This window comes from Acinonyx jubatus, chromosome A2 (genome assembly GCF_027475565.1).
Source record: "Acinonyx jubatus isolate Ajub_Pintada_27869175 chromosome A2, VMU_Ajub_asm_v1.0, whole genome shotgun sequence".
Taxonomy (NCBI): domain Eukaryota; kingdom Metazoa; phylum Chordata; class Mammalia; order Carnivora; family Felidae; genus Acinonyx; species Acinonyx jubatus.
In genome coordinates this window covers 145,271,590-145,294,205 of record NC_069383.1, presented here as the reverse complement: position 1 = coordinate 145,294,205, position 22,616 = coordinate 145,271,590, and the positions used below count along the sequence as shown (strand labels likewise).

The following is a 22,616-nucleotide window of genomic DNA, read 5'->3' as shown; positions in this document are numbered from 1 at the left end:
AGGGGTATGGGTGAAATACATAAAGAGACACACTTACCATGATGAGCACTGAATAATGTATAGAATTGTTGAATCACTATATCATACACCTGAAACTAATATAACACTGTATGTTAACTACACTAGAATTAAAATAAAAAATAAAATTAAAAAATAAAAGAGAAGGAGACTTTCTAGGGGCCTGGCCACTAGAGGCCATCCCTGCTCACTTTATGCTGTGGAAAGTCCAGGCTGTCCTTGTCTAGACCTTCAACCCTGCTCCGGGCATCTTCCCAACCTGGAACTGACCTGGACCGGATGTTTTGCAATATTCAGGAACCTTCTGTCACCTCCCCTGGACAGGCCAGTTTGGCCAGACTCCAACACTGAGGTTTCTTACTACATCCTGAGACCTAAGGTGGTGTCTACGTGGACCTTCAAACCAGAAGTTATTCAGAAAAAGGCACATGTAGATAGCTGGCATGGAGAGGAGTGGATCTCTCCTTTGGACCTGAAAAGTCTGGGGCCATAAAGAAGAAACGGAGATACATTTAATCTCATTTTCAAGGTGATGTGGCATAGGTTTCTTTACATTACAAATGTTCAGGTTCATTTAACTTAGATATCAAAATTCTCCTTAAAACAACATTTACTGTGGGGTGCCTGGGTGGCTCAGTCAGTTAAGCATCCGACTTCAGCTCAGGTCATAGCTCATAGTTCATAGGTTCGAGCCCTACATCAAGCTCTCTGCTTGTCAGCGCAAAAGCCGCTTCAGATCCTCTGTGTCTCTTTCTGCCTCAGCCATGCGCGTGGTACACACACACTCTCTCAAAAATAAACATTTTTAAAAATTCAAGTATTGTATCATTCATATACCCAGAAGTTGTTCAACACTGTTCAAATGATGATTTTCAAGTCTTCCCACCAACTTCACCTTATTCAGCTATTCTATTGCCTGCTATGCAAACACTTAAGGTGAAAAAATTAAGGAAAAAAATTAAATACAGAAAAATCTATCCATTAAACTCAGAGTTCTTTTATTGTTGTTATTGGTAGTGTTTTTTGTTTTTGTTTTGTTGTTTTGTTTGTATAATTTTAGCTGTGGAACACCCTTGGTCTATAGAAGCTCACAGTCTACAAAACTGAATTTAGAGAAACCCTTTTGTAAAATGATTTTCAAATGTCACGCTTGCTCAAAGTTACAGGCACTCTAAGATTTTACTCATCCTCCCTGGTCTTTCCAGATCCCACTGTTTTCTATCCTTACCCATCAGAAGAGGAGCTGGGGGTGCCCCACCCACTCTGGCTCATTTAGTCTCCAAAAATTGCAACACCACATTCCGCCAACGCCATAGAGACAAGCCAGGATCCATCACTGGCGCAACTTGCATAAACCAAGATTGGTGCCTCCCCTGTTTGACTGAATAGCTCCCACCCTGTGCCACCTCCATCAGATTGGACTCCATTTCTATCTAAGTCCCTCATGTTGGGGGAGTCCCTCAAGTTGCTCAACGTTGGAGGAGCCAACATTGCTGGCCTCAATGTTGAGGGGGACTAGAAGAGAGCTTCTTTTTCAAGCCCCCTTGTGGCAAGAATGTTTCTATCCTGGTATAAAGCCCATGGGTAGGCACCCCTGCAAGAGACTGTCCCCCTGTCATCACTCCCAGACCCCCTGCCCAAAAGCCAACACCTCAGGGTGGGGCAGAGAAAGCAGGAGGAAAGGTAGGGATCACACCCACCTGCATAGCCCAGTCCAACCCATGCCTGGAAAGCCCCATCAGTTCTGTCACTCAGCCCTGCACTGCGGCCTGGCTTGAAACTGAGCACGGCAGCTCAGGGCTTGTCCCAGTGTCAGGCATATCTTGGGGTGAGCCCAGGCCCTGCCAACTTCATGCTGGGTGACCTACCAGGAGTTACACCATCTCTCTGAGCCTCCATGTCCTTGACTGTAAAATACTCGTAACATACCTGCCACAATGGGGGAGGAAGGATTCCGTGAGCTATTAATCAGTATCAGAGCTGGATACTGAGCTGCCACTTAATACATTTGACTTTTTACTGTGACCTCAACCACATCACATACCTCCTCTGTTCCCACAATCTCGCTGACACCTCTCTGCCTCTGCTCCTACCTCTCTCCCCTGACTGCCTCTGCTCCAGCCACATTGGTCTTCTTGCTGTTCCTTGAATAGGAATGTGCCAAGCGTTCTCCCATCTCAGGACTTTTGCATTGGCTATTGTCCCTGTGTCCACTTGGGTCAACCCATCACTCCTCTCAGGACTTTGTTTGTATGTCACCTTCTCAGTGTGGCTTTCCCTGGCCACCCTACTTAAAATGCCAACCTGCCTTCCCTCTATTTTATTTTCCACAAGTGGCATTGCCATCTGGCACACTGGACTTGATGGTTTGTTATCTTCTCCCCTCTTAGAACATCAGCTCCAGGGGCGCCTGGGTGGCTCAGTTGGTTGGGCGACCGACTTCGGCTCAGGTCATGATCTCACAGCTTGTGAGTTCGAGCCCCGCGTTGGGCTCTGTGCTGACAGCTCAGAGCCTGGAGCCTGCTTCAGATTCTGTGTCTCCTCCTTTCTCTGCCCCTCCCTTGCTCACGCTCTGTGTCTCTCTGTCTCTCAATAATAAATAAACGTTAAAAAAAAAAAAAAAGAACATCAGTTCCAGGGAAAGGATGTGACTATATTCCTGCACCCAGCACAGGGCCCCAGAGAGAGTGGGGTCACAGTAAATATTTGCCAATTAAGTAAATGAATCGTGACAAGATTGCTCACAGAAGGTAATGAGGTCTGGGGCGCCTGGGTGGCTCAGTCAGTTGAGCGTCCAGCTTCGGCTCAGGTCATCATCTCGTGGTCTGTGAGTTCGAGCCCCGTGTCAGGCTCTGTGCTACTGACAGCTCAGGGCCTGGAGCCTGCTTTGGATTCTATGTCTCCCTCTCTCTTTGCCCCTCCCCCTCTCATGCTCTGTCTCTCTCTGTCAAAAATAAATAAACATTAAAAAAATAAAAGAAAAGGTAATGAGGTCTGTGAAGGGTGGGACTTGTTCTCAGCAGGAGAGAAGGGGAAGGGATTAGGGTAATTGGGGAAAGCTTCTCTGTGGGGGCAGGAAAACCTGAACTTCAGAGCACAAAGAGGGCATAGGTAGACAGGAGAGAGGATGGGCACAATTCCAGTGCAGGGAACAGACTAGGCAAAGGTCTGGTGACAGGATTGAGGGTAGAGTATCTGGAGACCAGGGACAAAGTGGATGGCCTCAGAAGTAGGGCCAGATTATAAGGACACAAGTGTTGACAAGAATCATGGGGAACAGTTTCAACGGGTCAGGGGACTAGCCACATGTCTGTCCCCTCCTTGGGCTGAGGTGAGCCAAAAGAGACCCCTCACAGATGAGGCTACGCTATCAGGACTGGGAGTGACTCCTGCAGGAGGACCTTCCCTCTGAAGTCTCATTGCAGTTCTGGGCCTCAGTCTTACCCCCTGTGGAAATGGCACACCCCTACAAGCCAAACTTCTCTAAATACAGGCCATACCCCAAAGCAGGAGGGGTTTAAGGGGCCACAAGCCTTCGTCCTCACTCAGGCCTACTCCTCCATCCAACAGCATTGGCCACTCTGGTAAGAAGCCCACACCCGTGGGGACACTGGGTGTCCCTCTAGGTGAGCGTCCACCTTGAGCCTGTCCTTCCACATTGCAAACAGTGAATGCATGACTAGAGCTGCTATGGCAATTCCTGGGGACAGTGATGTCAGTGGATCTGGGACCACTTTCCAGGAGGTGTGAAGATACAGAGTCACTACGCCACACCATCCACTCAAGTCAGATGTGGACGCCTCTGTGTGCTGAGTCCTCCCGTGAGCATGACCAATGCCCTCCCTCTCACAGCCCCAAGCAACCCCTTGGAAGATGATGGCCCTCCCCTTCACATTGTGCAGGGAAAAGAGAAGGACCCAGGGCAGCCCAGCTATGATAGAACAAACCCCAAAAAACTGAGGCCACCTGGCCTTGGCTTTGCACAGGTGGGCTGGGGGTGGGGTGCAAATGCCATCAAAGGTCTGAACTCAAACGTGAGAACCTTCCTGGTAGATAATGCTGACAGGGCTTCAGAGCAGCAGTATTCAGCCCTGGCTGCCATTTAGAACCTTTGCAGGTGGGGCCAGGTACCAGTGTCTTACAAGATCCCCAGGTGAGGCCATTGGGCCCAAGCTGTTCTAAACCAGAGTGACCAAGAGAACTTCCCGTGATGATGGAAATGTTCTCTACATCTACACTAACACAGTAGCCACTGGTTACATGTGACTATTGAACATTTGAAATGTGGCCACTGTGCCTAAAGAACTGAATTGTAAATTATATTTAATTTTCATTAACTTCAATGTAACAGCCATATGTGCCCAGTGGCCACTGTATTGGACAGCACAGCCCCAGACTATGAATTGACTCTGTGGTCTTAGGCAAGTCACTGAGCGTTTTGGACTTCAGTCTTCTGGTGAGGCCACGGGGAACATAGACCCAGTCCACAGTAGCCAAGGTAACTCTTTGTCCTAGTGCCCCACTGCCCAGCTGGAGGAGTGGGGGTGGTTGGAGTTACCAGCACAACTCCAGAGATGTGGGCAAGACGGGAAGATGCAGGCCACAGCCCCTTGGGCCCCATAGCAGGACTCTGCTGGCTGCCCCCAGAGCATTTGGAGTGAGAAGCTGGGGTCAGGGGCCCAGAGTCAGAAGGCAATTGGATTTCCCCCCTCCAGGGAATCCTGAATTGCAGTGCAGTGAACTGGCCTCGAATAAGGTCAGAAATAAAATAACTGATAACTTTAATACATCAGAGTCACTGTACCCCAAATGCCACATGAAGTCTTAGTGCCAACCCCAGGAGTGATGCAGTATTTTGTCCATTTTACTGATGGAGAAACTGAGGTGCAGAATTAGTAAGTGGGGAGCCAGGATCAGAACCCAAGTCTGTGTGCCTGCACAGCCAGAACCTTTAATTCTAACACATATTGGAAAAACTAAGAACCCTTACATAGTTCAGGCCCCAGTGTAACTTAAAAGGGTCTTAACACTTTAACCCCCAACAAGCAGAGATGGGGGCCAAAAGAGTCCCGAAGTGACTGACCCCACGCTAGAAAGTCCTTTGTTGTCTCATATTTTATCTTAGTCAAGTCGGTTTGGCATCTACTTCTCTTCTAATATCTTTTTAATATCAAATTAATGTTTTGATGATGGACCAGTTCACTCCAAGTCATGCTGATAGTCAGGAATATGCTCCAGTGTATCCTGTAGTTTCATGTCCCCCCTCCATCACCCATCATTGTGAGAAGCAGGACTGTAGAGGGGCACCTGGGGGGGCTCCATCGGTTAAGCATCTGACTTCAGCTCAGGTCATGATGTCATGGGTCATGAGTTCGAGCCCCACATTGGGCTCTGTGCTGCCAGCTCAGAGCCTGGAGCCTGCTTCAGATTCCGTGTCTCCCTGTCTCTCTGCCCTCCCCCACTCACTCTCTGTCTCTGTCTCTGTCTCTCAAAAAAAAGAAATAAACATTTAAAAAATTAAATAATATTAAATTAAATTAAATTAAATTAAATTAAATTAAATTAAATTAAATTGAAAAAAAAGAAGCAGGACTGTAGAAGAGTCTCCCAGCTGGTCATCAAAGGGTGTGAGCTTGCTCAGAGGACCTAGGGCACAGGGTTTCCAGAATCCAGGGTATAGTTGGTTTCAATGCTGATTTCCAGGCCAGCTGTAGAGTCTGACTCCATGGGTCTGGGTGATTCTTATGTAATGGTCCTGGTAACTCACCAAGAAGCCCTGGGCACAGTGGGGACCTGGACAGCCCTGCCCTGCCTTCAAAGGGAGCTCTCACCTATCTATGATGCTCTGGCCAGGGACCAAAGACTAGACAAGTCTCAACTCTGACCCCAACTTGCTCTATGGTCCCAACTTGCTCTGAGGGGAACTCAGGCCTCAGTTTCCCTATTGTCCAATAAGGACATCCATAGGGAACCTCTAAGGCCCTTCTGGTCTCAATGGGTGGATGTAGTTGGGCAGACTTCCTGAGGGAAGTGGCTGGAGGCAAGCCTAGCCAGACCTCCTTTGTCTCTCCTTCCTCATCTTGTCACACTGGCCTCCTGCACTCCAAGCTCAGACCCTCCCAGGGACCTTTGCACTGACTGTTTCCTCTGCTTGGCCTGCCCTTCTCTGAGATCATGGCTTGTCTCATGCATGGACCTTCAGGTCTCAGCCTGAACATTAACCCCTCAGAGACACCTCTTTCCGGGTCCACCCCAGGGACCCTCTCCTGCCTCCATCCTCCAGGGTGATTATGAGCAATTGCTTTCTTGTGCATCTTCCTGGGGAACATGAGCTCCAGTAGAGCAGGAACCATACCCTGCTGGGTCACCCTGCCCAGTGCAGTGCTGGGCACTCATCATCGGCCTGACACAGGGAAAGGTCACCAGAACTTTGACAGTTCAGTCACCCGACTCACTGGACCCAAGCGACACTGGGAAACCCTTTCAAGGGCCCCAGTGATGCCTGGACTCAGAGAGAAGGGCTTTCTATTAGGTTGGTAGCAGGAAATTCAATTCCACAAGCATCTGTGAGGTACCAGCTGTGTGCCTAGCCCTATTCTGGGATCACTACATTATGGAGGGTCAGGTACACAGGAGCCCTTGTGCCTGGCTCATCAGGGGAATCAGATAGAAGGAGCCATCAAGCAAGCTGAGCCCAGTGAGTGTCCTCTGAGGGGTTCCATCCAGCTCAGCACTGGGGTGTCCCTCTGTGGATAAGATGGGAGGCTTCCAGGAGGAGGCATGTGGGAAGGGGGGTTCAAGGACAAGCAGGTCTTCCACAGAGAAATGGCATCCCAGGCCCCAGAAGGGCAAGTTATGGGATGGAAGAGATACACAGCTCCTCTGGGCTAAGGTGGGCAGTGACAAGCTTGCCTGGTGTGGACTCACCTCCACTGCCTAGTTTCCACCCATCTGTTCCCCTGCTCCTTGGGGATTGGCCCCTCCCATCCCAGCTGCCAGGAGCCAAGAGGTTCACCCAGGTGACAAAGGCCTCCCGTGGTGAGTCATCCTTGGGTCCCAGGTAGGTTCACCCCCCAACAGATTACTCATATGTGTGGGGCCTGAGCATCCACCTGTGTAAGGGAGGCACTGAATTCCAGAGGGGATGGGACTTGTCTTATGGTCCTCGAGGAGGCGAGAAGGGGTTTGACGTAGATGTGGGATGATTACACTTGTCAGTATTCCCTGGGGCTTGCCGTGTGCTCCCTCAGTCAAAACCCATCCATGGCTCCCCTCTGGTTGTCAGAATAAGGCAAGGTTCTCCACAGCCCATCTGCTCTGTCCCTGCTCCAGCCTCGCCTTGCACCCCATCCCACCTCATGGGCCAGACCTTCCCACCCTTGTGCCTGGTCTACACTATTCCCTCTGCCTGGAACACCCCAGTGTTCAGCCCTCAGGGCAAATCCTACCCTCTACCCTTGGCTCAAATGCCCCCACCCTCCACAGGTAGAAGGAAAGGCTGCTTCTCCTCTGGGCCCCATGGGGCTCAAGCTGCTCAGATTCCTTCAGGCCAGATCCTCCGCTTCTGTGGCTACCAGGCCTGGGTCTTCTTCTGAGGATCTCTGTGCTTCTGGAGGGAGGGTCCGGTCAGTTCATTCTGGTCCCCTCTCTAGCACACGTGGAACGGACACAGGTGTGTGCCTAGCTGTGTGTGCATGTGTCTGCGTCATGACTGAGGATGTGTCCGTGTGTCTAGGAGTATGAGCGTATCTGTGTGTGCACGCATATGTGTGCGTGTCTGAGTACGACTGACCACATGTGCCTGGCCGTGTCACTGAGCACTTCTACATGGCTGTATGTGTCTGCTGCATGTGTATGTGTGCCTGTGTGAGACTCTTTATGCATATCTTAGTTTGCTGCATATCTTAGTTTAGGTTCTTCCAGAAGCTCGCCCCGAGAAAGGATTCAGGGGTAATTTATTTGGGAGGTGATTCTGGGAAACAGCAGTAGGGCAAGGGGAAGTGACACAGAGAAACGAAAGCAGCCAGTGAAAAGTATGTTATTAAGCAGATGGCCAACTGTGGGTGACTGGGGCCCCATTACATGGGAGAGCTCTGGGACACAATGCAGAACATGCCTTGGGGCCCTCCCACCTGAAGATAAGGGAGACGAGGGGTTTATCCTCACATTCCCGATAGCCATGGTGCAGGCCTGGCACTTCCGGGCCATCTGGGGGAAGAACGCCCTCTGCACAGGGCCTGGAGTACTAGCAAGGAAGTCGGCCTTGTGTGCATGAAAGATGTAAGAGGGAGGGGACCAGGAAGGGAGCCAACACAAGCTGCTACACCCTGCATGTGCTGGTGTCCTGCTATGCCACATGGACACAGGGACTCCGGTGACCTCTCTTATGCAAACTTCTGCTTGTCCAGGGAAGGTCAGCACAATATCAGGTAAGTAATGGCCTTGCCCTCCTTTCCTCTCTCAACCAGGCCGACACAGGATTTGCCAGATCATGCCAGGCCTGTGTCAGATTTGGCCAAACAGATCTGCACCTGCTTTGGGCAGTGTCAGTTTTGCCCTTGGGCCAGGGTAAAGGCAAGGGATCAAGCGGGTTGGGGGCAGGGAACCAGGGAAGGCCCTACTGCAGAGAGGACTAGAACCCAGACACCGTCTGTCTGAAACTTGCTGCCCACAGGAGCCTGGACAGTAGCAAGAAAGGCCACAAAGGCCACGCAGGGGAACTTAGCCTCCATCCTATAGGCAGCAGGGGAGTATTAGAGGCTTGGTGTGCCAGCGAGGGGTGCAGCCTTCCCCTTCATAAGGACCACTCTGTGAGACTGGAAACCTCAGCACTCAGAGGAGGTGCTTAACTGGACAGACTGGGCAAAGCCCTAAGTGTGACAGGTGACCAGCCCAGGGTGAAGGGGGATGTACATGGGGGTGACATCGGCCAGGGGGCTATTCCTCTTTGGGGAGAGGTGGTAGCCACCTCTCAGCAAAGTGTAGGAATTCAGGAGTTCTGGGACAGAGTTGGGGGTCAGGGACCCATGGGAATGGGGAAAGGAGAAATGCCAGGTCTCACTGGCTTGGTCTTATGGCCACTGGCAAGGAGCTGGGGTAAGACAGGAGTCTGAGTGTCTGGGGGTATTGTGCTTGGCAAAGAGAGAACATGGAGGTCCCAGCAGGACAGCCCCCAAGAAGCCCCTTCAGAAAAGGGAGAGGTCTGAGAACAGAGCGGCCTGGGTTGTTTGGAGGAAAGGGGTCCAGCTGCAGGGAGATATGACTTCATGGAGATGGCAGGAAGGGTGGCAGGATGCTGGGTTGTGGGGCAACCAGAGTTCCCACATGGACTGAGGCCATGCTGGGGTCCAGGGCGTGGTGAGGGAAGAGTAGGTAGGTAGGATTGGAGCTTGGGGAAGCCAGGACACTGGGAAAGTCTAGGAGCCAGCAAACAAGATTGGAGGCCACTAGCAGGGAGGGCATGGGGTCTCCCCTGAGGCTGGGGATTGGTGTGCTTTCATGGGTCAGGGGATGGAGGTAAGGGAGGAGGTGATAGTTCCGGGGTCCATGAGGGAAAGGCTGGAGTTATGCAGATTGGGTTCCAATCACTGACTTACTGTGTAGCTGTCGGCAGGAGCTCAACCTCTCTGAGCCTCATCTCCTCATGCAATGGAGATCATAATAGAAGCTAGGGGTACTGGGGCCACCGTAACAAAGTGCCACAAACTAAGTGGCTTCAAACAACAAAAAATGATTCTCTCCTAGTTCTGGAGGCCCAAATTTAAAAGCTGGGGTGTCGATAGGGTCATCCTCCTTCTGAAGACTCTAGAAGAGGACACTTCCTGGCCTCTTCCAGCTCCTGGTAGCCCCTGAGTTCCTGGCTTGGGGCCACATGACTCCACTCTCTGCCTTCTTCAAGTGGCTGTCTTCCCTACGTATCCAAATTTCCTTCTTCTTGTAAGGACACCAATCATGGGACTGGGGTCCATTCTCATCTGGTATCATCTCATTTCAACGTGATTACATTTGCAAAGACCTTATTTCTGAATAAAGTCACATCCACAAGTACTGAGGGTTTAGGACTTCAACATACCCTTTTGAGAGACACAACCCTAGGGAACAGAGTTGCTGTAAGGATTAAAATACAGGCCTGGCACCAGTAAGCTCTCAATAAATGGTAGTTTAAAAAAGCAGGGCACACTGGGGGGGAGATTGTGGGAGCTCAGACCGGCAGGCTTTTCCTGAAGGTACCTACATACTCATACACTCACACTTGTGTGTGCCTCGGCAGTATGAGTACACAGGAAGGCCAGGACAGGTGGCCCAGGGACCCCAGCCCTCAGTCTACCCACCAGGCAGAGCCATTCAGAACAAGGCTCAGGGCCTAATGTCAGCTCACTGGGCAGGAGGCCCAAAGTCAAAGCCTTGCTTGCCAGAAAATTCCTTGGGAATCCTGAACAAGGCCACCACTGATATCATGTGCAAATTCACACAGTCCCTGTGGGGGGCTACTCAAGGCTACCCAAACACAGCCTTGACATGAGCGGGGAGGGCTTACAGGGGTACCACCAGCACAAGACACAGAATCAGACAGGCCACCCTGGTGAAAGTCCTGGGCAACACACCCCCCCTCCCCCACCTTACAGAAGAGGAGAGTGTACCACTGCCCCACAACCTCCCTATACCTCCTCTGCATCTGGCAGTCAGACGGGCTTGGCTAGCCCTCCTTCCCCCAGCTGCCCACTGGGATTACCCCTAGGCCAAGCCAGAGCCAATGGAGGCTGCAGTGGGGAGACAGATCTGGCCCCCGTTCCTCAGAAACTTCTGGTTTCTGCCACAGGACACCCTCTGAGCTCATCAGGATCATAAGTTCATCAGCACTTCCATGACCTCTGGGGAGATGCACCAGGAACACAGAGTGCTCCAAGGATAGGACACAATTCAGCACTGATAAGGTTCACAGAGCCAGTGACAGAACCTGGCATCCACAGGGCCACTCCCCACGGCCCCAGCCTGGACACCTCTGCCCTCCCCCCCAGCCCTTCCCAGGGCACCAGACCTGGCATCAGACCAGAGGGCCCCATCCAGAGTCCACCTGTGAGGGTGTTCCTAGATGCTCAGGCCTGTCTGGCCTGGGAGGCCCAAGCTTTAGCCCTGCTGGGGTCCTGGGCTCCATTCACTTAACAGTCCCCCCAACCTTTGCTGAGCACTGTGCTTGGTGCTAGGAACAGAGTCATGAGACAGCACAGCCCTGGCCTCATGGAGTCAACATGCAGGGCTGTGGAAAAAGCAGTGGTATTGGAGGGCCTCTTGGAAGAGCAGGGGTACAAGGCTGGGTTGTGGTGAGAATGATGGGATGAGGGATGATTGCTCCACCAAGATCTGGGGGAGGAGCATTATACAGGGCAAAAGGGACAGCAACAGCAAAGGCCCCAGGTGGGGATTTGTTGGGTAGGGTTAAGGGACAGAGAAACAAGTAGAGGGACAGTGTCATTGAGGTGGGGGGGCCTTACAGACTCCATGAGGACGTGGCTTCTGCTGAGTGAGAGGGAGACACAGAAGAGCTTTGAGCAGAGGAGGACCTCTGTGTTTTAGCCTTAGAAAGATCCCTCTAGCTGTTCTAAGATCAGTGGTTTTCCAAGTGATGTCCTGGCAGCAGCTCCTGACAACTTGCAGAAATTCAGATTCCCCAGCACCCTGCTGAATCTGGAATCCTGGTGCTCCTCAAGCAGCATTGCTCAAGGTCTCCCGCCCAGCCAGAGGCTTGGAGAAGAAAGCAGGGTGGAAATGAGATTCACACTCTCTCTCCACCCACTCCCAGAACACTGTTGCAGCACACAGCCTGATACAGGCTCTGCCAAAACCCACAAGCAAGAAACTGGTTTACCTTTGTTCAGCCCAGCTGAATTATATAATAGGCTTTCCTAACTTACTTGACCACAGAACTTTTTTTTTTCCAGAGAACACTGTGAAACGTCCTGCACCAGTGCTACTTAGGGTGCACTTTGGTTTATTTTCTCTGGGCTCCTGCACTGCACCTGGCACACATTGGCCACTCAACAACCACTCTTTGGAAAGTACACAAATCTCCCTATGGTGACGCTGACTAGATTTTGGGGATTTATAAATCTACTGACCTCTCCTGAACTCAGGGGGACATACTGGTTATGCTGGAACCCCAGGGGTCTGGGAAGATCAGGAACAAGAAGGGGAAGAAGGAGGGGCTGCCTCTGGCCTTTCCAGAACAATGACTGTCTCTTGTACTGAGACACCCTGCCTGAGCTTGCAGTTGAGTTATGTGGCAGCTTTTCTAGAAGGTTCTTTCTGCCAGTGTGTTGCTTGTTAAGAAGGCTTGGGTGAGTCCCCCAGAGATCAGGCTTTGTGGCGCCCTGTCTCACAGGCTCCTCCTGTGACCCTGACAGACAGCCAGGTATCAGGCCTTCAGTGAGAGCATAGCTGGGCTCTCCTTTGTTCCCAAGGAAACCTCACTGGGGCCCATTCATTATTGAGAGGCATTTGCCTTAAGGTTTGAGTAGAATCTCAGGAGCCAGGTGGCTCAAGGAGCCCAGGGCCCAGGAAGTGCTTGAGGGGTCACAGGATCACAGCTGTCCCTATCATGAGTGCCAGAAAGGACTTGGAACCACCAAGTCCATGCCACCATTAAACAGGTGAAAAAATTGAGGTCCTGAATGAAGAGACTGTTATTATCACACAGCTTGACTGTAGTGCCCCAGAGTCCACACAGGCCCGTTGGGTACTTTTCAGAGTTGTACAGGACCATCAGGGCATCCATGAGTATTATGGACACAGAAAAGGCAAGCCGAGGGAAGGATAGGGCTCTTGATAGCCTTGACCTCATCAGGGATGTGGGTTGGGGAAGGGATGGTGATGACACATCCCAGGGAGGTAGTGAGCACTTTGGGAGGTTGGGATAGCAGTAAGGGGGAGGGGCAAAGTAACGTGCACAACCCTGTGACCCTACATGGTTCAGCCCACGTGTGTGACCTCATGTATGACAATGTCACAACCATGGTGCACTGTGGCTGCCCTAGCATGCCTGCCTGTAACAATGTGACTTTGCAGCTATATATGGCTATGAGCATGTGTGTTACTGTTCCTATGATCAGAGTGGCTGGGCATGTGGCTGTGCAGAGGTGGTGTCAGTGACTCTAGCACCTGCAGGCCTGAGACCATGAATGAACTTGAGAGATATCCAGTGTGTGCACCTCTGAATGTGACTAGCAGGTTGCTCTGGCAGAAACTTGGCCCTAAGAACTCACAAACCTGATTTGTCACTTCAGAGTTACCAGCAGAGATGCAGGGAAACTGTGGAAAAACTATTTTCTAAATGTAGTTAGGCAGAGGTAAATGAGAGCATTCCTGCTGCACGGTCATGGTCATCCTCTGATGTGCTGGCCACATAGGTGGTTGGAGAAAGACAACAAGAAGGGGCGAAGGTCTGGGATGGGGAAGACTTACTACTTGTCCTGTGGTCTGTCCTGTAGCCCCCATCCCATGCCAGCTCTGCTCCACAGACCAGGCCCAGGATCAGAGGTGGCCTGACTCAGGACAAGCACAGAGGGAGGCGTGGAGGAGGCTGCGTGGACACCTGTGAGGGCCCATGTGTGCTTGTTAACGTTTATTTATTTTTGAGAGAAAGAGACAGAGCACGAGCAGGGGAGGGGCAGAGAGAGAGGGAGACACAGAATGCAAAGCAGGCTCCAGCCTCTGAGCTGTCAGTACAGACCCCTACGTGGGGCTCGAACCCACGAACCATGAGATCCTGGCCCATGCCAAAGTAGGACGCTTAACTGTCTGAGCCCCCCAGACGCCCCCCAGTGCGTGCTTGTATATGGATGAGAGGAGGTGTGGTGGCAGGATGCTCAGAATGTGGGCACTCACAAATCTCCCCAGGGCAAGCTCCTACAAATGCCCAAGCAAGGGGGTGCCTGTTAGATGACCTTGTGAATTCCCCTTCCCATCTCTGGGTTATCTGCTGACCAACCATCTGCTTCTTGCTTTCCACACTTGCCTCTTGCTGACACAATCTGCCCACAAACTGCCCCATTTCTGGGGCCTGAGAACCCACACAAACCTATGCATTCACACAGTCCACAGCAAATCCTCATTTATTTACCCATTCCATTTATTCATTCATGCATGCATTTGCTTGTTCATCCATCCATTCATTCAACAAATGCTCATTGAGTACCTCTCTTGTGAGCCACCAGCACTGCTGACCCCCTCAAGCACCCTTCTCCCCAAGTCAGAGCAATGAAGGCAAAATCCCAATGGACCTTGATGTGGGTAGCTCAGAAAAGAGGAACCTAGGGCCTGGGTGGCATGGTGACAGTTACCTAGAGGGAAGCACTGAGCCCGTGTCACAACCAGGGTGCTGCATTCAAGCCGGATGGGTTCTGGAGGTTGGGTAAATGTCATGGGTGGCCTTGCCCCATGCTAGCCCCCCCTGGCTGGGTCTGGCACGGCCACCCTGACTGAAGCCCAGGGTCTGCTGAAGTTGAGCCTCAAGGCTTCAGAGCTGTCTCCCAATCCCAAACTTCACACAGTAAGGTCCATCTCTTGGCTGGCTCTCAGGGCCCTTCAGTTGGGCCCAGGCTGCCTCTGCTGCCCTTCATGCTACGCCAGCCTCTGTGACTTCAGTGAGGCCTCAGAGGCTTGGAGGCCTTCCAGCTCCTACCCACTCTCCCTCCTCAGGGTCCTCAAAGTTCTAGAGAGCCCATTCGAGCATGCCCACCTCCCACAGACTTCTCGCCCATGTTTTCTTGCTCACATATTTGTCATAACAGTAATATAATGAAACACACCCATGCCTCCTCAGCCCTGGGCAAGACGGCTGGTGTTCCCAACTTTCCATGTTATAAAGTGCACTGGCCAGGGCTGGAGGTGGCCAAGGGCATAGATTCCCCAGCCTGGCCTGTTCTACCCCCATCCTTGTTGGCTCCTTCTGGTCCATTAGGACTCACCTCCTCAGAACATCAGAGGGGGAACTTCACTATCAGAACATCCCCTCCTCAGAGAGGCCTCCTCAAACCCCAAACAAAGCAGCCCCTATTCTTGTCAGACTACCTATGTGAGCGCTCATTCTGTGGTCACATGTTGACATGGGCTTGTATTTACTATATATGCGTGTGTACATGTGTGTATATATGTGCATATACGTGTATATGCATATGTATATGTATATATATATATATATACACATATAGTCTCCCCCACTAGACCATCCATCCCATGAGAACAGGACTACATCTGCCTTGTTCTGTCTTAAAATCTAGTTCAATACCTGGTAAACAGTGGGTGCACAGTAAGTATTTGCTGAATAAATAAACCTATTTATCCTTTTCCAGAAAACTACTTCACTTCATCAAGGGTCTGAGGCTGATCACAAGAACACATACAATTCAATATCAGGGAAAAAACAACCCTGGAATCAAAGATTTTGACCTTTGGGGCACCTGGGTGGCTCAGTCAGGCTGCTTCAGATTCTGTGTCTCCCTCTTTCTCTGCCCCTCCCTGGCTCACACTCTGTCTCTCTCTCTGTCTCAAAAATAAATGTTAAAAAATTAAAAAAAAAAAAGATTTAAACCTTTGGCTTGCCCTTTGACCTAGTGATTTCATTTCTAAATATCCCACAGAAGTCCTCACCCCATACAAAGAAGCACGTTCAAGAATTTGTATGAGCAACCTACCGGAAACCACGGAGCAACTAGAGATGAGGTAGGCCACAAGAAGTCTCTCTGCTCGCTACAGGGCTCTCTCCAAGCTACAGTGTTAAACACAAAAAACAAGGAGCAAAATGTGTTTTATGAATGCAGGTCATTTATAGTAGGCAGTCAACAGGTAAATGTTGAATGACTGAGTAGGATCTTTCTGGAAGGACCCATAAAAACTTGGAAGCAGTGGTTGTGTCTATGGGCAGATTTGAATGAGGGAAAAATTTTCTTTTACCATGTCATACTATTTGCATTTTAGCCATATTCAAATATTATCTACTCAACTAAGTTTTTGATATTTAAAAATATAAGAATTCCAAGTGCTCACATCAAAATCTGGATGTGAGGCTATTCTTGAAATAATGGGAAGAAGGCCTGGCCACACTAGGTTGTGTCCCATAGATGACAATGAGCAGAGCGGAGACATAGAGGATCCCAGGGCACCCACTGCCCTCCCTGACCTGGTCCCTGCAGAACCCTGTGCTGCTAACCGCAAGTCTATGAGGCACAGGGATTAGCTTGCTAGGTCTGCAGGGTGGGTGGTGGGGCTAAGAAGCCATCCCGAAAGAGAAGGGTCGTTATTTGGTCATCACTCCTGTTCGGATTTCACCCCAACGATTCCAAAGGCCACAGCAGGGCCACAGCAATTTTAGGGTTGGTGAATGTTGGCATGTCACAAGCCTGCTAGTCTTGCACAAGAACCTGTTAACTCAGTACCAGCCGGGCCCCAACAGTGCCTCCGGTCTCACCTCCCCCACCAGGGCTTGAGGGCTTTTACTCAACCCAAAGGGGATCCTGGAGAGAGGGAGCCACCTCGACCCAAGGTTCTTGGCAAGGAGGAGGGTGACAGGGCAAGGACACGTTGGGAAGGCAGATCTGGCTCAAATACTGCCTTGAGCTCTGAAACTTTGGACAAGTTACTTTGCTGAGGCTCAGTTCCTTCATCCGTAGCCACCAGCTAATACTAACTGCATGCTGTTTCCAGGTGCTGATCCCTCCTGCCACAAGCACGGAGGCAGTGGCTCAGCGAGCCCTCGTGTCAACCGTGTGTGTTTACCACCAGGTTTATCAGTCAGGGTTCTCCAGAGAGACAGAACCAGTAAGATAGATATAGGTATATGCAGAGAGAAATTGATTTTAAGGAATTGGCTCAGATGACTGGAGGCTGGCAAATCTGAAATTTGTAGGGCAGTCTAGCAACCTGGAAACTCAGGATTCCGATGTTACAGCCTGCAGCAAAAGACCTTCTCCACAAAACCTTGGTTTTTGCTCTTTAAGGCCTTCAGCTGATTGTATGAGGGCCACTTACATTATCAAGGATAATTTCTCTTAAAGTCATCTGACTGTTGATGTTAATCACAGGTACAAAATACCTTCACAGCAGCATCTGGACTGGTGTTTAACCAAACAATGGGCACCATGGCCTAGTCAAATGGACACATAGTTCAACCATCACAGAAAGTACCACTCCCTCTTCGTGCATGCAGAAATGGAAGCTGAGAGAGGCTGTGCTGTCTGCCAAAGGCCAGGGGGCACACAGAGACGGAGCTGGGAGCTGAACACAAGCAGGATCCTGCCTCCACTCTCTAAGAATGGGTTGCGTATCTCCACTTTGTAGGGCACATTCGGGAATTAGGTGCAGAGACACGCACAAGTGCCAGGCCTGTGCCTATGGCAGAGGCAGAATTCAGGAAGGCATGGGCTGTTCTCAGGGATTGCTGTTAGCACTGGAGAAGGCTGGAGTGTCCAGGAGGCCTGGGAGAGGAGGAGACAGAAAGGAGGCGAGTTCTGGAGTACAGGACAGAAAACCTGTAGAGCCAGGGCCCCCTTTTCTCCTTCCAGGAGCCCCAAAGAGAGAGGAAGGCAGAAGGGGGTCTATGCCAGGCTGTGAGTCCTACTGCTAAGCATCTGGGCCCAGAGCTGTTAACCCAGGTGCAGGGGATAGAGAAGGAATACAGTGTCTACCAGTGCGTGGGTTCTGGAAGGAGTCTTCCCTCCTGAGGCCATGACTGGCTGCCCAGAGGTCCCTCAAAGTAAGTGACTCCCACTAAGAGTCAGGCTGGTTGGCTCCTTGGCTGGGAACTCCCATCTGCCTACCCAAACTAGGCCGATTTCCCGGAAGTAGAGAGAAACTTCCACTCAGACCTTGACCCCCAACACAGTCCCAGTCTTATTCCTCCCAGCTTCCTCATCCTCCTCAGGGTGGAATGCTAGACCAGAAGGCACAAGGCCAACAGGTAAGCCACACTCTCCACTTGCTGGTTGTGTGAATTTGGGCAAGCTACTTAACCATTCTGAGCTTCTGCCCTATGGATGGGTCTCCTCATTCCACTTACCTGTAGGGTTGCTCCGAGGGGACCTGAAATTGTGCACATAATCACAGCGCAAGGCCAAAACATTGAGGAGAGCTGTTCTTGTTGTCATACCCATTCGCTGTAGTATTATAATCCCTCCCTGGCCTTCTCCTAGTTACCCTTGTCCAGTACCACTTCTCTGAGCCTCCCTCACTCTTTCCCTATTCCTCCTCCTTTGCTTCAGCTCCTCAATGTCTGGCAGAAGGGGTGCTGGGCAGGCCTTCAAATGCGCCTGGGCCAGAGAGATTTAAGGGCCTTACCTTGGTTGATAATCACATTGTTGATAACAGTGGGACTCTGGCAGCAGTTAGTTGGGACTCCAGCCTCCTCCTCCAATCTCCATCACACACCCCCTTCTCCCTCTGAGCCGCAGCCTCCTTGGCCTCCTGATGTCCCTCCTCCATACCAGCCTCCTCCAGCCTTCACTGGGGGCCCCCTCAGCCTAGCTGACCTGTCCACGGCAGCATCTCCTCAACACCAGGATCCAGCTCTGATGTGGGTCTCCCTCCCTGCCATTCTCTGTCCCCACGCCCTTGACCACACTGGTCACAGTCTCAAAACAGGTACTTTCCTGCCGTCTCTCTCCAGCATCCCAGGAGGGCAGGGAACAAGGCTCCTCCATCCTGTGAATACTATACAGGCCAGAGGGGCAGGGGCTTAGCCTACTCCATCCCATTACCACCCATCACTTCACAGGCCCTGCCCTGGTCCGATCTGTATGCAGGGGCTGTGGGTGGGGCCTGAATGAGGACAAGCACTAGGGAACTCATCTCTTAGTCCCTTCCAGAAAGCCCTCACAACCAGCCTGATCTTTCCCCTAACCCCTTGCCTCAGACTGTCCTCCAGAGGCTGTGAGGGCAGAAAAGCCCAGTGTGTGGCTTAGAAAGCAAGACACTTCGGTCCCCTTGCGGACCAAACCTCACTTGCTATGTGGCCTTGAGTGAGACCTCTCCCCTCTCAGGATCTTAGTCACCCTGGCTGTAAAATGGGTTAGGGCTACAGACACATACTCAGATGCCTACAAAGCCAGAAATATGTTATTGCTGGGACATTACATGTCGTAAGGATCGGGGACCCACTGACAGGAGGGCTGGTAGAGAACTGGGGAGAACAAATTATGCTGATCCCTCAAGGAAAGTTGGGAATATTTCAGTGTAACAATATCTTGATTATTAAATGTTGGTAACTAATCCACATGTTTAAAAAGCACTGTCTGGGTCAAAGAGAACATATCTGGAACACAGTTTGTGGGTTCTATCCTAGAGGGCTAGGCTCAGGGGTCCTCCAAGGCTTTTTGGGAGAATAGTGTTTGCTCTTTGGGGGTAGGGGATACTATTCCCTACGTGCAATCCACCCCCCCCCCCCAACACACCTCCTGGAGCATTTGATGGCTTTGCCCCAATCCAGCCCCTTTCTCCTCTAGCCAGTCAGAACCCACCCCTTGCTCCAAAGCTGGCTTTACAAACCCAGGCCCAGGTCTGTCTTCTGGGTGGGCCAGAGCCTAAGAAGACTCCAAAGGAAGGGCCAGCACAAGGCAGGTGTTGGGGACCCTCCCACCCTGCCCAACCCTTAGAGTCCATCTCCTATGCTAATTATTGGACCCTATTACTGTTAACCCTGGAGCTCACATTTCCAACTCTGTAGGGCAGAGCTGAACTGTTTCCAGAGTCTCTAACCATTCTGTAAGGCTGATCTCCCACTCATTGCCAGCCAGCCAGACGGACAGACACTAACATCCCAAGGAGCATGGCTGGCTCACAACCAAGGGCACACCAAGCATCAGAAGAACAGGCTAGAGGTTTTATTTATCTTCAAAACTGTCCCATGTCCATCTGGATCTCCTGGGGCTGGGGAATTGGAGGGATTTCTTGCCTGGCTGATAGATGTTGAAAATGAGGCTCAGAGGAAAGCAGTAAGCTTGTCCAAGGTCCCTTGTTGGCTCCTTCACTCTGACAGAGAGGCACTACTACAAGTAGTTTCTGGGGCCCAGAGTGGAAAAGGATGAATTCTGGGGCTGGGATTGACATTTTCCTTCTGCCTTGACCGCTGGAGGAGTGCTGTGTGCAGCAGTCCCAGACAACGATGATGACGCAGACTGGGGTGGAGGGAAGAAGTGGGGGAGGAGAGGTCATGCCTCAGCATTGTCCCCGGAATGGAGCCTGACCTTGCCTGAACTCCAGCAGCTTGGTCTTCCCTGCCCAGGGCCAGGGTGATAAGACGAGTTTGTACTGCAGCTCTGAGGAGGGAGGCAAGACAGCAATGAGGGAGAAAAGGGAGGGAGGAATGGAGAGAAGAAAGGAAAAAGAATGGGGAAGGAAGAAGAGAGGAGAGGAAGGCTGAATGGGACCCACTCAGACTCATCAGCGAGACAGGTGAGGTACTTTCACTTTACAGATGCAAAAACAGAGGCTTAGGATGTGGGGTATTTTGCTGATGACCTCACGATCAGAAAGTGGCAGAGCCAGGATTAGAACTCATGGCTTTAGTACTTGCCCTTCAAAATCCCAAACTGGAAACGACTCAGGAAACAGTTCCCAAAATGTGGCCCTAAGATATGCTGCCCGCACATCACCAAGAGAGAGGCCTGGTGAAAATATAGATTCCTGGGTCAGAATCAAAGGGCCATTGCCTGCAAATACGCATTTTGACCATTGCCCTGGTGGTGGTTCTTGAGCTGACACTGGAAATCTCTGTGGCCCCTTTATGGCCTTTCTCTCCTACCTCCTCACATTCTAGCTGCATCCCTGAAGCCCAGCTATTCAGGCTGACTCACACTAACCCTCCAGGACAGGCCTGGGACTTTCCCACTGAAAGCTTCACTTATCAGTCTCCCAGTTGCATGTAGACCCACCCTTCCAGCTGGCACCACTCTTCCGGAAGGCTTCTTGGTGGTTGGGATCCCCCCTCCTTCAGTGTCTGGGGAGTAACAGCCTCCTCCTCCATCTGGAATTATTTACAACATTCTATTTCACTTTCCAAGTGAGTCTCTTTTGTTTCTCAACCTTTCCCTCTATTAAACAGGAAACTCCCAGCTGGAGCCTTGCTGGTTTAAACAATAAGCCTCTGAAATCCATGACTTCACCTGACCCTCCTGCCAACCACAAGTGGCAGGGCTGGGAGAGATTTACAATGAGGAAAATGAACCTCAGAGAGGTTGTGGCCTGCCCAAGGCCAAGTGAGATTCAGTGCCAGGGTTAGAACCCATATTTAGTTCCAATGTCCAGTTCTTTCTGCTTCTGTTTCACCTCTGATCACTCAAACAGTCCTGTGAGGCAGGTAGAACAGGGATTATGATCCCATTGCCCAGATAAGGAAAGTGAGGCCCAGAGAAGAGCAAAACACTCAACACCATCTTCACCATTTCCACTTCTAGGTGCATTTGGGTCTGAGTCCAAGTGCTGACCTTTCCTCATGTCTCCTCTCAGCAGGATGGGGCAGAGCTCGGCCCAGGACTCCTAGGCCAGAGCCCTCTTCATGGGCCCCTGGACTGGTCCTGGTGCCATTCTGGACCCAGCTGCCTCCTCTGCATATGGAGTCTCCCCTTGCCTGCCTCTCAGCTGGCTGAAGACTCAAGAGAGAGGGAATTAAGAAGTACCTGGACACATCTTAGTCACCATCACTCTGGACTTTGTCCCTCTTATTATTAATGCCCAGCTAAGGAAGGAGCAACCTGGATGGCCCCTTCAAGACTGGAGGAGGGCAGCTGTGAGCCTGGCACAGGCCCAGGCCAACCCAGCTCAAGTTAAGTTGGGAAGGGTGTGGAGCAGATTGGTGTTCCTGAGAGGGATTTGCCTAACCCTACCCTGCAGGTGTGGACTGGGGAGACCCAAAGGAGCCATGGCCCAACTCTGAACTTTGGGATGGAGTTCTGAGCCGCCCAGTTGGTGCCGAAGGCGGCCAGCAAGAGACTTCGGACTGCCTGCGATGGAAAAAAAAGTCATAATAATATGTGTCAAACCCTAACTACGTCAGGCTTTGCGCCTCCACACTATCTCCAGATAGTGCTCAGAGCTGTGTAGTACACGGGTTCTATCCAGCCCAGCCCCTCTTGCCCTTTCTCTGCCTCAGATTAAGTCCCTTCATCTCGGACTCCGAGGGGTCCCCTCCAGCCTCACCCTCTCCCCACATCACCCCCAGAACCACTCCATCCTTGGGCAAATACACCCCCACCTCTTCTGGGAAGCGCTTCGTCACAGACAGGGCGGATCCTGCTTTAGACCGTGGTCCGGAACGCCTTCCTTACCCTCCTTCTTCTATATCCAAGGCACCAGTTTCTACAACCCTATAACGTCCCAGTTGTCCTGGGAGGGACACTTCCCCTCCGACTCTGCCCTTTTACAGGGTTCTGAAGCATAGTGCAGTTAGTAGAGAAACAAGAAGAGGGTGTAGGATCCACTACCGTGCCCCTCCTTCTCTTGGCAGGCGATCCGGGAAAGCCCAGGTCCCAACCGACTAGCCAAGCCCACGTAGGGGCCCCGCCCTTCCTACGCTAAGAGCTCGACGCGGTACGCCTGCGCGAAGGAAGTCCACG

The 22,616-nt window shown here is 51.4% G+C and overlaps 1 protein-coding gene across 2 annotated transcripts in view; it reads right to left on the bottom strand.

Annotated features, from left to right (window-relative positions):
* The window catches only part of POC1A (POC1 centriolar protein A), a 99,849-nt gene extending 77,325 nt beyond the window's left edge, over window positions 1-22,524 (bottom strand). Inside the window, exons 1-2 of one of the 2 annotated variants that reach the window (XM_053219285.1) lie at window positions 22,329-22,524; window positions 15,708-15,781 (exon numbers count right to left, since the gene is read on the bottom strand). The gene's annotated coding sequence lies outside the window, so the exon portion shown is untranslated. Of the gene's footprint in view, window positions 1-15,707; window positions 15,782-22,328 lie in introns of those variants that run through there. The other variant, XM_027038875.2, reaches the window with a different exon arrangement.
* Between the last annotated feature and the right edge of the window lie 92 nt (window positions 22,525-22,616).